The 13,631-nt window shown below is 48.0% G+C and overlaps 1 protein-coding gene across 7 annotated transcripts in view; it reads left to right on the forward strand.

Annotated features, from left to right (window-relative positions):
- The window catches only part of GULP1 (GULP PTB domain containing engulfment adaptor 1), a 217,778-nt gene that overhangs the window by 30,025 nt on the left and 174,122 nt on the right, over nt 1-13,631 (forward strand). The gene's annotated exons all lie outside the window — the stretch shown is intronic.

Consider the following 13,631-nt stretch of genomic DNA (forward strand, 5'->3'; position numbering starts at 1 on the left):
TAAGATATCTGAACTAGGAAGAGGCAAACAAAATGTATGAGTCAAAGCAAAACAAAAGAAGTATAAAAAGTACACCGAAGAAATGGTGCCAAAGCATATCTAGTGATTATTTGAAAACACAGGCAAGTTTTCTGGATTTTGTGATTTTTGTGATAACTGACAAATTATTTACTTTCAGTATTTTGAAATTTATATATTTATCTATTTACTTACTTAGAGAAAGAGCCGTGTGAGCAGGGGCGGGGGGGGGGGGGAGGACAGAGGGAGAGAGAGAGAGAACCCCAAGCAGGATCGATGCCGAGCTCAGAGCCCCATGTGGGGCTTGATCCCACGACCTTGAGATCATGACTTGAGCTGAAATCAAGAGCCACATGCTTAACCCACTGAGCCACCCAGGTACCCTTGAAATGTAATTCCTGAAAGGGCTCCTCTGCCCCCCATTGTATGAGCTTCAAAGTTTGTGATACTTGGATCTGCCCCTGAATGGAAAGCATGTGGAATGGGGGCCCAATAGCAAACAGGTTTTCCCCAGGAACCGAAAGACCCTTTTCGGAGATTATTTTTGTAACTTCTTAAAGTAGAGATCGAGTATAGTAACATAACTGATTCCCTTTCAGGGGAAAAAGGTGTATCATGGGATGAAAATAGATTGTGAGAGTGGTACTCGAGTATATAAGAGTATATTTGTAGGGTTAGGATTAGAGTACATTTCAGAAACCATAGCAACCCAGTCTATTTCTATCTTCTATCGACCTTGTTTAGTACCATCTTCCCTTTCAGGAAAATGAAGACAGATAGGATTCATCAGTGAATGAGACTCTTCTCTTAATGAACCTGAGAGCAGGTACGAAAGATCTCTTTTAAGGGTATCTTCTCATATTTTTCACTCTTTCTCCTAATGATGTGTTACTCTGATTTTTTCCCCCTTTTCTTTGGCGATGGTCTGGGAGGGGCTACTACAATCCCCAAATACATTACTTGTTAATAAATTCTCCACCAACATGAATTCTTCGGTTTTTAAATGTAAAATAGATGTTGCTCCGTCCCGTTGCCTCATCTTATCCTCTGACTGCACCATCTTTGGGGAATCTGGGAAACTCTAACGAAAGAAGTAACGCTTTTCTTACCGTTGCACACAAATGCGCAGATGTCACAAATAATTCAGAAAACCAGGGAGTCAGAGGTTCTACTAATGTTTGTTCCTCAAAGAGCTTTCCTTTCGTGAACCCCTGCCAGGGGGATGGAATGTCTCACGAGAAGCCTTGCTTGATTTATTCAGGGCGGATACCAGTATGTAGGACGGATATTTAAACATTTAATACCCTCTTAGCTTTCAGAATACAGCATATGTATGACTTCTGGTCCCATTGTTTCTGTTATTAGAAACATCTGTGATACACACCAGACATCATGAGTCAGCTGTAAGGCTTTAGGGTGTCGGGAGGGACCCTCAGGGCAATGCCCACGGATGGTCTTACGTCTTTTCTTTGACATTTCCCTGTTTTGGTGAGAGTGATAGATAACCTCAAGTTCTCCAAGGCGGAGTCTGAGGCATGCAAGAGGCCTCACAGTTTACCCACCATATCAAGCTCATGGAAGTCTCCTTTGTCTCTGCTTTGGATGACCTTAGTGTCTCCTGACTCCTTGTGTGACTTACAATCAGAGGAGTGTTTTGTTTTGTTTTTAAGAAAATGTGGTTTCTAGGGTGTGTTTAAAGCCTCATTCGGTGATCAGTCACCACTGTGCCATATTAATTCATTCAACAAGTATTTGAGTGCTGGGGAGAGATGGAATGAAGTGACAGTTTGCTGTCTCCTCCAGGTCCGTTGCCTACCCGTCTCCGTCCGCTCCCTGCCCTGGGAGGCAGATCAACCTGGACCATATTAATGGGCCGCCTGGGAAGAATGCTGAGGGAGAGACACGTGTCAGTTCCTTCCGCTTGTTTATTCTTGTAGCCCCTTTAGTGTGGTACACATTTCCTTTGAGGATCCTGGCTGAGACAGATGCTAGTCAAGTAATACCTCTGTGATGCTTTGACCTCGTCAGTGACGTATGACGGACATGAGGAAAATGCCACAGAGACGTGTAGGGAAAGAACCTTTTGCGTAGAAAAAACTCCTTTCTCGGAGTGTTGAATGGACAGCAAAGTGGGCTGGGTGGTGGGAATGAGTGAAGTAAGCAGGTGGGAGAGTGTGGGAAGTTAAGTCCGAGGGATAGTAGAGTGAGGTGGGAGACCACAGAGTGCGTATAAGGGCCTATTTTCAGAGTGAGATTGGAAGTCATTGGAGGTGATGACGGGCTTGTAATGTGTCGCTCCGGCTACTGTTTGGAGAATAGACTGTGCGGAAGCAAATGTAGACGCAGGAAGGACAGATCGGGCACTACTGAGAAAGGCAACAGTGATGGTGGTGGCGAGGGTAGTGAAAGACGCTGGGATTCTGGGTGTGTTTCGGAATACAAGGACAGAAAGTGGTGATGGATGTAGGCTATATTACAAGAGATCGTAATCATGCCAAAGTTCAACAAACTGGATGGATAGACCTATCATTTTTACATTTTTTTTCTAAATTTTTATTTATTTTTAAAGTCATCTCTACAACCAACATGGGGCATGAACTCACAATCCCAAGATCGAGAGTTGCATGCTCTACTGGCTGAGCCAGCCAGGTGGCCCCCCACCCCCCTTTTTTTTTTAATATATTTTTATGGACCTATCATTTCTGGTATGAAGATGCCCATTAGGTGCTCCCTAGAGTTTAGGGAGGAGGATTAAGAATTTGATTTTGGACCTGTTAAGTTTGAGAAGCATCAAAGTTAGATGCATTGAACGGGCAGTTTATGGGAAACGTCTAGGCAGGGGTACAAGCTTAGGAGCCATTGACCTATGGATGGCGTTTAAAGTTGAGACCTACGGAAATTACCTGGGTTGTTGATCCTCAGATTCCTTAGTTGGGTATTTGTAAATACAATTTCCATCGTAAATATAGAGTGCTTGGATCAGTCTAGTTAACTTTTAAAAACAACATTATATAAATTTTTTTTCCTTTCTATTTTTATTTAAATTCAATGTCTCTATTTATTTAAATTCAATTTATTTAAATTCAAAATTTAAATTCTGGTAACATACAGTGCGATATTGGTTTCAGGAGTAGAGTTCAGCGATTAATCACTGACATGCAGCACCCAGTGCTCAACATAGTGTCCTCCGTAACCCCCACGCCCATCTAGCCCATCCCTCACCCACTTGACGCCATCACCCCTGCCTTTGGTCTTTAAGGATCTCTTATGGTTTGTTTCCTTCTCTCTTTTTTCTCCCCCCTCCCCACATGTTCATCTGTAAAAACAATATTATTAAGATTCGAAATGATATTTTAGAACAAATAAAGAGCTTATACATTCTATAATGAGAGTATGTATAACATAGCACCTATAAACGTGCATAACCGCTAAAATACCGGGGTGTGTGTGTGTCAACTCCTAGGTAGACATATAAAGTGTGTATAACACAAAGACTATGTTTGAAAATATTATTTGTCTTTTTGGAAGGCATTTTTTTTTTTAAATGTCAGAAAGTGAGAGCAATCACTGAATTTCCTGCCAAGCGGGGAATTAAATTATAACTCTGGGAAGAGAACATAAGGAGCATTATTGCAGCTATCCTTGAAATGTCAATCTACTTTTAAGATGCAACGATTTTAAGCCATTTGTTTACAATATGGCATTTTCATATGTAAAGATTTCAAACATTTGGCCCTCCGTGATTTCTCTCTAACATTTTAGGATTTTGCATACAAGGCAGTTTGTAGTCATAAAGAAATCTTGCATATCCAAAACACTGGAGCGGGAGTGAGAAGTGTGGTCTCCCAGGGTAGTTATTTTGTCACCAACCAGCCACGCCGATTTACAGCCCTTACCGCTCTCTGGGTTTAACTTCTGTAGACTTGGCCTGTGTAGGTTTTTTGCTTAAAAATAAAAAAGGTTAAATCAGATTACTGGCATTACCGTAGTTCTAGAGAACCACGGGGTCCTTCTCTTTTTCTTTTTCTTCTTTTCTTTTTCTTTTTGTTCTTTTCCTTTCTTTTCTTTCTTTTCTTTCTTTCTTTTCTTTTTCTTTCTTTTCTTTTCTTTCTTTTCTTTCTTTTCTTTTCTTTTCTTTTCTTTTCTTTTCTTTCTTTTCTTTTCTTTTTTTTCTTTTCTTTTCTTCTTTCTGATTTCATCAGTACTGGGATCCCTGGGTGCCGCAGCGGTTTGGCGCCTGCTTTTGGCCCAGGGCGCGATCCTGGAGACCCGGGATCGAATCCCATGTCGGGCTCCCGGTGCATGGAGCCTGCTTCTCTCTCTGCCTTTGTCTCTGCCTCTCTCTCTCTCTCTCTCTCTGTGTGACTATCATAAATAAATAAAAAAAAAATTAAAAAAAAAAAGATTTCATCAGTACTATTTTAATGTCATCTCCAGTATGGGACTTGAATTCACGACCCCAGGATCAATTGTCCCGTGCCTTCCGACTGAGCCAGCCAGGTGCCCCGGCCTTCCCTCTCCGCCGAGGCCTTTCACGTTAACCTCTTCCGAGGTAGCGGGGCTGCAGCGCCATAGCAGGGCTCTCGTCTCACGGGGCCGGAGACTGGATCTCGGGGACACAGGACAGCGAGCAGAGGGATGGAAGTCACCTCGGCGAGGTCACACACGGGGCTCTCAGCAGTGAGGGCTCCCGACGGGGTGGCCAACGTGCGCCTCCACCCACAGGCTTTTCTTTGTGGCCTGTGGCCTTGTCGTTCTTGCGACGTCCTGTTTGAGTGAGGACGGTGATAACATCTTCAGTGTCTTGCTTCTCCTTGGGGTCTGGCCATTCTTCGTTGGTCACAAGGTGACGGCCATGAACAGACCCCTCGGGCAGGGTGGTCTCTGGTCTCCCTACCTCTCAGCATTTTCGGGGTCTCAGGGGGCCTGGCCCTGCAGCCCCCTGTCTGGCTCTCCCCACCCAGCCTCCCCGTGCCTTGCTCATTACCGAGGAAGACGTTTTGAGCCACGGGAGCAGCAGCTGAAAAGTCTTAGGAAAACAGTCGTTAATCTTTTCTGGGAAAAAAAAAATTCTATTCATGAGATGCACAGTTTTTGTCAGCGTGGAGAGCTGTCTTCCCTCTAAACCACTGCCCCCAAACAGGCCCAGCCAGTTCCGTAACTGTCTTCCCAGGTAACTGTTCGTTTTTGTCTCTGAAGTATAATTTAGCCCAAAGAGTCTTAATTACAGTCTTAGGATCTTACGGTTGAGACAGACCTTAGAAACGATCTCCTTCAACCTCTTTCCTGATACACAATGACCACCACGTCCCTGAGACCAGTTATTCAGAATCTATTTGCAGAGCGCCGTGGGCTCATCAGCTGGGGCGGTCACCCATCCCGGTCTGCAGCAGCCCCCATGCTTTCTTATGTGCTGCCAAAGTAAATACCCCTGAAACCTTCACTTTTCTGTCATTTTACCATAGTGATCTGAAAACGCGGTGGTTAGTGGCTCTCAAAGTGTACTGCACACGAGAGTCACTGAGAGGGTTAAGATGACTATTCCAGGATTCTTCATACAAGAATGTTTTCAACAGATCGAGATGAAGCCCAGCAATCTACATTTTTAATTTTTAAATTTTTTTTTTAAATTTTTATTTATTTATTCATGAGAGACGGGGGGGGGGGGCAGGCAGAGACACAGGCAGAGGGAGAAGCAGGCTCCATGCAGGGAGCCCGACGTGGGACTCGATCCCGGGACTCCAGGATCACGCCCTGGGCTGAAGGCAGGCGCTAAACTGCTGCACCACCCGGGCTGCCCAATATACATTTTTAATGATCATTTCATGGGATTGTAATTATAGATTATTACTGTAATTCAACACAGAATATTATGAGATGGTAAATTCAGTTATAACATAGTTGGTATAATACGATTCTGTTGTTGCATGCAATATAATCTTGGTATAAAAAAAATCAATTCAGGGGCACTTGGGTGGCTCAGTTGGTTAAGCTGTCGAGTCTTGATTTCGGCTCAAGTCATGATCTCAGGGCCCTGGAATCAAGCCCTCGGGCTCCACTCTCAGGGCGGTCTGCTTCAGCATTCCCTCTCTCTCCCTCTGTGCCTCCCTTTATCCCCCTCTTCCTCTCTCTCTAGGGCGAATGAATAAATCTTTAAAAAAAAAATCAATTTAGGGGGATCCCTGGATGCTCAGCGGTTTAGCGCCGCCTTCAGCCCAGGGCGTGATCCTGGAACCCGGGATCGAGTCCCGCGTTGGGCTCCCTGCATGGAGCCTGCTTCTCCCTCTGCCTGGGTCTCTGCCTCTCTCTCTCTCTCTCTGTGTCTCATGAATAAATAAATATAATCTTTAAACAAAAATTCCATTTAGGAGGATCTCCCAAAAATGTTATCAATGGTCAATTATTTCTGCTCACTGGGATTGTGGCCAGTTCATACTGTTACTTCTCTTTATATTTCATATTTTCACAATAACTGTGTAGTACTTTTATCATTAAAGACAGTAAATTTTAGGAGCGCCCGGGTGGTGCAGTTGGTTAAACATCTGACTCTTGGTTTCAGCTGAGATTGTGGTCTCACGGTCTTGAGATTGAGCCCTGTGTTCGAGTGCAGGGGGCAGGGCAGCGGGACAAGCAGGGAGCCCGCCCGGAATGTGGGGCTCCATCCCACGACCCCGGGATCACGGCCTGAGCTCAAGGCAGACCCATCATTGACTGAGCCACCCAGGCACCTCCCAAAACAGTAGATTTTAATGAGTAGTTATCACCCCCCACTCCTTATCATAAAGGTGGTTTTTGTAGAAATGGAGACTTGCAAGGATGAAAAGAGACCTTTCTAGTCTGGCAACATTTTTATTGCTCCTGGTTCTTTCAGAGCGCTTTAGGATAAAGGTCCTTTGCAACACATACTGACTGGTCTTATCTCTAACCGGAGGATGCTGTCCACATCGGTAGTCCTCTCATCGTCCAGCCCACATTTCCTAAGCCACTTGTGTGTTCTTTCAACCAACATTTGTGTTCTAGGGCCTTGCCACTCACTAAGGCTGATAAACAAAACTTCTGCACAAATTCCTACCCCAGCGGAGGAAGCCAAGGCCTCCTGTCCTCGGGAAGTGGAGAGAGCTGGCTTCGCTTGAGAGTTGTTGAATGAAAGGAGTCTTGAAAAGTGAGGAACAGTCTTATCTAAGCAGATGGCTTGGGAGGGTGGAGATTTTTCCTTGGGAAGCACATGCAAAGCCACAGACACGTGATCTGGCGCTTTATAAACGAGGAACTCTAGGTGACTTGATACGGCTAGAGGACTGGCTGCCCCTGACAGAGAATTGCAAGCGGTGATTTGCACAGGTAAGAGGGAGTCCCGTCGTGCGCCGCCCGGTATGCCATTTTCGAAGAATCGGGGAATCGAGGCAAGTAACGTGATCCGCTTTATACTGGGGACAGCAGGTGTGGTAGGGAGATTGGAGGGGGTGGCTGGAGCTGCCGAGGCCGTCGGAAGGCGATTCTGGGACGAGCCAAGTATGTTAGAGGCGAAAATTGTTAAGGGGTTGGAATAACTGGGACATCCTGACTGGCCGTGTGAGTGGGATAACGAGAGGGAGGAGCCTGGCATGACTGCGTATGTCGCAGAAGGTGGCTGGGTGGTTTGGGGTCTAGCACCATTTTTGCAGAAGATGGAAAGATACCAGTCCTAGAGGTTCTTTTCTTCCTTCCTTTCTTCCTTTTTATTTATTTATTTATTTATTTATTTATTTATTTATTTATTTATTTTTATTCATTCATTTATTTTATTTTTTATTTTATTTTGTTTTATTCATTCATTATTTTATTTTATTCATTCATTCATTTTATTTTATTTTCATTCATTCATTCATTTTATTTTATTTTATTCATTCATTTATTTTATTTTATTTATTTTATTCATTCATTCATTTTATTTTATTTTATTTTATTTATTTATTCATTCAATCATTCATTTATTTATTTATTATTTTTTTTAATTTATTTTTTTAAAGGAGGTAGGGTTTATTGAATACACTGCAAGGGAGCGGTGGGCAGGGCAGCAGAGGAGAGGCCCCTAAAGGTTGTTTTCAACTTAGAATATTCCTGCTCTCTCATGGTTTGGAAGGAGCAAAAAAGTCCATGGCATGTATAAAAGACAATAAAATATCTGAATTCACCATCTGGACACTTGTGTTCCATGTGCCCATCTCTATATTTAATCCCAGCCTTTCTGGGTCTCGGGAGATTGCTGTGGCCTGGAAATTCTTCAGTGTATGTGGTTTCATAATTTTTCGTTTGGAGGCTGTTTCACCCTTTGTCTTTGTGAGCCTGGGGATGACTGTGAGGGAGATCATGCCTTTAGGAAATCCAGAAGGTCGTGCCAAGAACGAGCCATGTGGGAAGGGGAGGGCTGCCAGAGAGCGCGGAGAAGTTTCCTGAAATGCTGGGTCCTCGGGACGGCAGACGGTCGCAGCGTAAGTGGCGATGAGCTGCCGGCTGCTGGGTTGGAACGGCCGGGATCCGTGCATATTTCCCAAACAAGAACGGGGTCTGCAGATGATCTCTAAGGTACATCCTGCAATTCAGAGTTTGATTTTACATAAAGGGATCGACTCCAAACGAGCTTAAATGATTTTACATAATTTTACATAAAGGAATCGACTCCAAATGAGCTTAAATGATTTTTCCAGCGTGAGGGGAGGCTGCTAATGCAGGGGATCTAGCCTGTCGATATGCAGACGTGATTCTCTTGTACCTACTCTGAGAAACAGATTGCTGACAGACGCCCTGTGTCTTTAAGGCAGGCTCATTGTGTATTTCTAAAAGTAACATATGCTTTTATAAAAAAAAAAATTAAGGTATGGAAATGGAAGCAAAATGTAAAAGTCTACTTTACTACAAGTCGGTATTTTTCCATATTTATGTGTGTCTGCAGATACGCCTGCTCAGTAGTTCTTAAGGCATAGAATTCAAAGGTTTTGAGATAAGAAAACAGAGATAACAGCCATGGAGAATTTCATGTAATTCAAATATTTCCTTTTTTTAAAAAAAAGATTTTATTTATTCATGAGAGACTCAGAGAGAGAGGGCAAGGACCCAGGCTGAGGGAGAAGCAGGCTCCATGCAGGGAGCCCAACGCAGGACTCGATCCCAGGACCCCGGGGTCACGGCCTGGGCCCAAGGCAGATGCTCACCCTCTGGGTTCCCGGCGGCCCGTGTAATTTGGGTCTTGAGCGTCGGTCCTAATCCAGCTCTTCAACAAGTGACAGCATTTGGGGCAGAGGTGCGTATCTGTTCCTGAATCATTAGCAACCGGTTCAGGTTAAGCTGGGTTAATTCTGTTTGCAATTTTTTTTCTGACCCCAAAGGGATAGTCACCGGGCGGCTGCGCGGCCATGAGCTGTGCAGCTCCGTCTCTGGTGCTGGCACCTGCTGCCCCCCACCCCCCAGGGCAGCACAGTGGCCGCGTGGGAGCCCTGCCCCTGGGCATCCGTGGGAAGTGCTTACTTCCAATCCTCAAGAGCGGGGAGGGGCCACGTTAGACGCAGCAGGGCGGCCCGACGGCCACGAGGTCCCTGTGCTCGGGGTGCTGTGACCCCACAGTCCCTCGAGTCTTGGTGGGAGCCGGGCCCTCTGGCCTGGGAGCAGCTGTTGGAGGCCATGTGCTGTCCACGGGCCCCGCACCCGGGATCGGCCCCTCCTGGCCTGCAGTGCGCAGCTCGGGCCACCAGCCTGGCCCCACACAGAGCGTCCCCGTCCCCTCCAGACTGGGCCCCGCCGCCCGGCCCCCTGCCCTCCCGTGTTCCCTTGACCCCTGGGGCTGTGGGCCGTCCGGGGAGGGACGAGCCCAGGGTTGGCCGGGTCCCCAGGCACCGAGTCGAGGAGGCGCTGAGCTTGAGGCGGCCGCTCCCCCGGCCCCCCAGCCCCCCAGCCCCACGGGCCTCCTGCCGCACCCGCCAGTCGGTTTTGCAGAGGAGGAAACGGGCCTGCGAGGACGGAATGTGCGACAGCCGGGAGGGCCGGTGGCTTTCCACGCTGGCCGCGCCAAAGCTTTGCGAGTGCAGCCTCCCGGGGGTCAGGCCGGTGGCCTAGGTCGGCCTCTCGGGGCTGGGCCCTGCCTTTGGCACCTTAAAACAGACCGTTCCCGAGTGACTCACCTGAAGCCAGGGCTCAGCATCTTTGTCCCCGCGTGTCTGTCCGTGTGTCGTAGCTTGTCGCCGCCGGGTCCCCAGACCAGCTGCGTTTTCACGGGTAGACGCTTGTCAGAAAATCCATAATATCAGGATTTCCCCAAACCTGCTATATAGGGTCTGATTTTTGAAAAGATCCCCAGGGAGCTATTTGTACCACCTTTGCGACTCTTCCATAGTGCCACGGCTCTTCTACAGTTAAAAAACGTTCATTAGGGGGTAAAAAAAAAAAAGGATCATGTTTGGGATACAAAGATCAAACCCTTTTGTCCAGAAGCTCAGTCTTGCAAGAGAGAAACAGATTAAAGGCAATTTGCTAAAAAAAGAAAAAATTAAAAAAAAAAAAAGGCAATTTGCTAAGAGCTGTAATGGAAGTAACGTAGGGAGTGCTGTCGCCTCTTGGGAGGAAATGAAAAACGCCGCTTAGAGGAATTAGGTGACAATTGCTGAAGGAAGGGGACTTGGAGGCATTCCAGGCCGCAGGACAATACCTTTAAGAAAAGTCACTAATAGAGGGAATTAAAAAAAAAATGCAAGAAACAGTAACATGGAACTGAGCTTTGATGTGAGCATAGTCTGGACTACGCACGTATGAATCTCTCTATGAACCCTATGACCCTGTGAACCCTAATGGGAAACTGAGGGTCGTGCCGGACCGGGGAGGACAGACAGCAAAGGGGTGAGGGGACACGGGTCGTGCACGGCATCAGCTGCGGTGGGGCTGGGCGCAGCCGCGTCTCTGAAATGCTCTGTTCCCGGGACTGTTGACGCTCGTGGCCCCGGCCGGGCTCCTCGGCTCGTGGGGACCCGAGGGGGCCCTTGGCTGTGCTGGGCGCCCTTCCTTTGCCCCTGGGCTGGGCCACTGCTCCCTCACGCCGCCTCCAAAGCCGCCCGCCCCTGCAGAGGGGTCGGTGGCCCAGTCTGGGGGGCCTGTCCTTGCGGGCAGCGATGCCTTGGGGGTGGGGGCAAGGGCCACGTTCCCCGAAGCTGGATTCAGCGAACGCTCTGAAGCACGTGAGAGACGTGGAAGCAGGAGCGGGCTTGCCCTTGGGTGCAGCGCCAGGGCGGTGCTGGAGGGGCAGGCCGGGCACACCCCCCCAGCAGCGCGCTGCCTGCGACCTCGTGGCCCACGAGGCTCTGACTAGATCACGTGGAGGCTCCTGTCTCTTTGCACGTTGGGACGATCACGTGCACGGAGACGGGGGTGGCAGTTGTGCCAGCTTCTGACGGGGAGATGCCTCTGCGTGCTGGGTGGTAGGGAAACGGGCCCTGTGTGACGGGTGCTCCCGCATCCTCCTCTGAAAGCCTCCCTGTAGTAGATTTGCAGGACGGGTCAGGACTCAGACGTGTCATCAGCTCCTGCTCCTTCCCCATCTGCTGCCCCCCTCCCCCCACCCCCGGGCTTGAGGAGCAGCGTCACTGCTCCCGGTGGAAGGGTGAGGCTGCGGATCAGACACCTGAGGCCGCGTGCTTGTCTGTAGATCCCGATCTTCTCCGGCTCCGCATGCATCAAGTGGACCTGTTAACTGTATCCGGGATTCGTTTGTTACGCAGCCAGCACCTGGGAGGCTCTAAGTGCTGACGGTGCAGAAGCACAAAGAACCGACAAGACCCGCGGTCCTGGGGCGCCCACTTAAACATCCCGCTCTTCATTTCAGCTCAGGTCAGGATCTCAGGGTCCGGGCGTGGAGCCCCGCGTGGGGCTTTGGCCTCCGCTCAGAGTCTGCGCGTCCCTCTCCATCCCTCCCTCTCCCTCACACAGTCGTGGCCCCATTCCCTGGCCCTGGATCTCTAACACCCTTCTGGACGTTTCTTTGTGCTTTGACTAACAAGAGCACATTTTACTTGCTTGCAAGTCGGGGGGTGGAGTCAGGGGGTGGTTGCAACGCCCTGAACTTGAACGTGAGGGTCATGGACATTTACTCCCTGTGTCTCAGAAGCATTACGTCGATTCACCGCCAACTCTAAATTCCTGGGCTAATTAGTGGCCTCAAAAATGACCCGGAGATAGGGGGATCCCCGGGTGGCTCAGCCGTTTGGCACCTACCTTTGGCCCAGGCGTGATCCTGGAGTCCTGGGATCGAGTCCCGCATCGGGCTCCCTGCATGGAGCCTGCTTCTCCCTCCTCCTGTCTCTCTCTCTCTCTCTCTCTCTCTCTCATTCTGTGTCTATCATAAATAATAAATAAGTAAATAAGTAAATCTTTTAAAAAAAATGACCCGGAGATAGAAACTCTCGTTAGGTCAAAACCCTGTTTTCCATAGTTTTATTTGTGAAATTAATATTTGTAAACTCGTCGCTGTTATAGAAGCCGACTATTTTATTCTAAGCCCTTATGGGAAGTCAGGCTAATTATTCAATTATACCCTTCTGGAAACGTCTTATTGGCCCCTTTCTACCTTAAAGAGCAGGATGCAGTACAAAGATATCTTGTCGACTGGACTTCCCATCCCTCCCTGCTCTGAGACACGGGGTGGGTAAGGACCACGTAGCCCTGGACACCGTCTCTCCCCCGAGAGCCCGCGTGTTGTCGGAAAGCCAAACAAGTGTCTAATTGTTAACCACCGTCCTAGACCCACATGCCTCTGTGGTGTCTCTTTAGTAGCTGTTCTTTCCATAATACACGCAGGCCGCCGTCGATGAGGTCTACTGTGCCGCATTTGAGAACGGGCTCCTCAGTTTTAAGCGGTTCTTGATTGCTGCACGAAAGTAAGGTGCGAAGAGCTTGCGGTGATCCCACCCCCGCCTGTTCCATCCGCGCTGCCGCTCCAGGGTGCCTTTCCATTTTCTGCGTCTCCGGCCGTCTCCACCCCGGACCGGGAGCTCTGAATCTCTGCCGACTCCTGCCGGTTTCATCTGTTGGAAGTTCTTGTATTTATAACCATTTGTTTTCTCTTTCTTACGGCCGTGTCCGTCGGAGGCGCTCCTCACGGCGATGACGAGCAAGGAATCCGTCTCCCAACCCACTTCTGGGTAAAAGGGTGATTGGTTCTTAGAAACAGTTCACCCGTTGACTGGGACCTGTTCATTGTGATGCAGAGGAGGGATGGAGGCACCCCGTTTTGCTTTTTTTTTTTTAATTTAAAGATTTTATCTCCAGTGATATTAATATACACTTTAAAGAGTAGTTTGCTTTGGCTGTCCATTGAAAAGTAGATTTTTCTGACTCAAAAGTGTCTTTCTGTCAGATATAACCATTAGGCTTATGCATATTTAGGCTTCACCTTTGCTGTTGAATTTTCAGAGACTTCCTACTTCGTTCACGCCTTGTCGATAAACCTACGGTGACATATTTCTGGTAACTTGAGTGATACCACGTGGGGATGGTCTCGGTGCCGTTTTGGTTTACAGACAGAGCGTTTTGGGTGGAAAGTTCTCATCGTGGATTGTCTTTTCCGGTTGTCCCTTTTCCCTCTCCTTTCTTAA

The sequence above is a fragment of the Canis lupus genome, chromosome 36 (genome assembly GCF_011100685.1).
Source record: "Canis lupus familiaris isolate Mischka breed German Shepherd chromosome 36, alternate assembly UU_Cfam_GSD_1.0, whole genome shotgun sequence".
Lineage (NCBI taxonomy): Eukaryota > Metazoa > Chordata > Mammalia > Carnivora > Canidae > Canis > Canis lupus.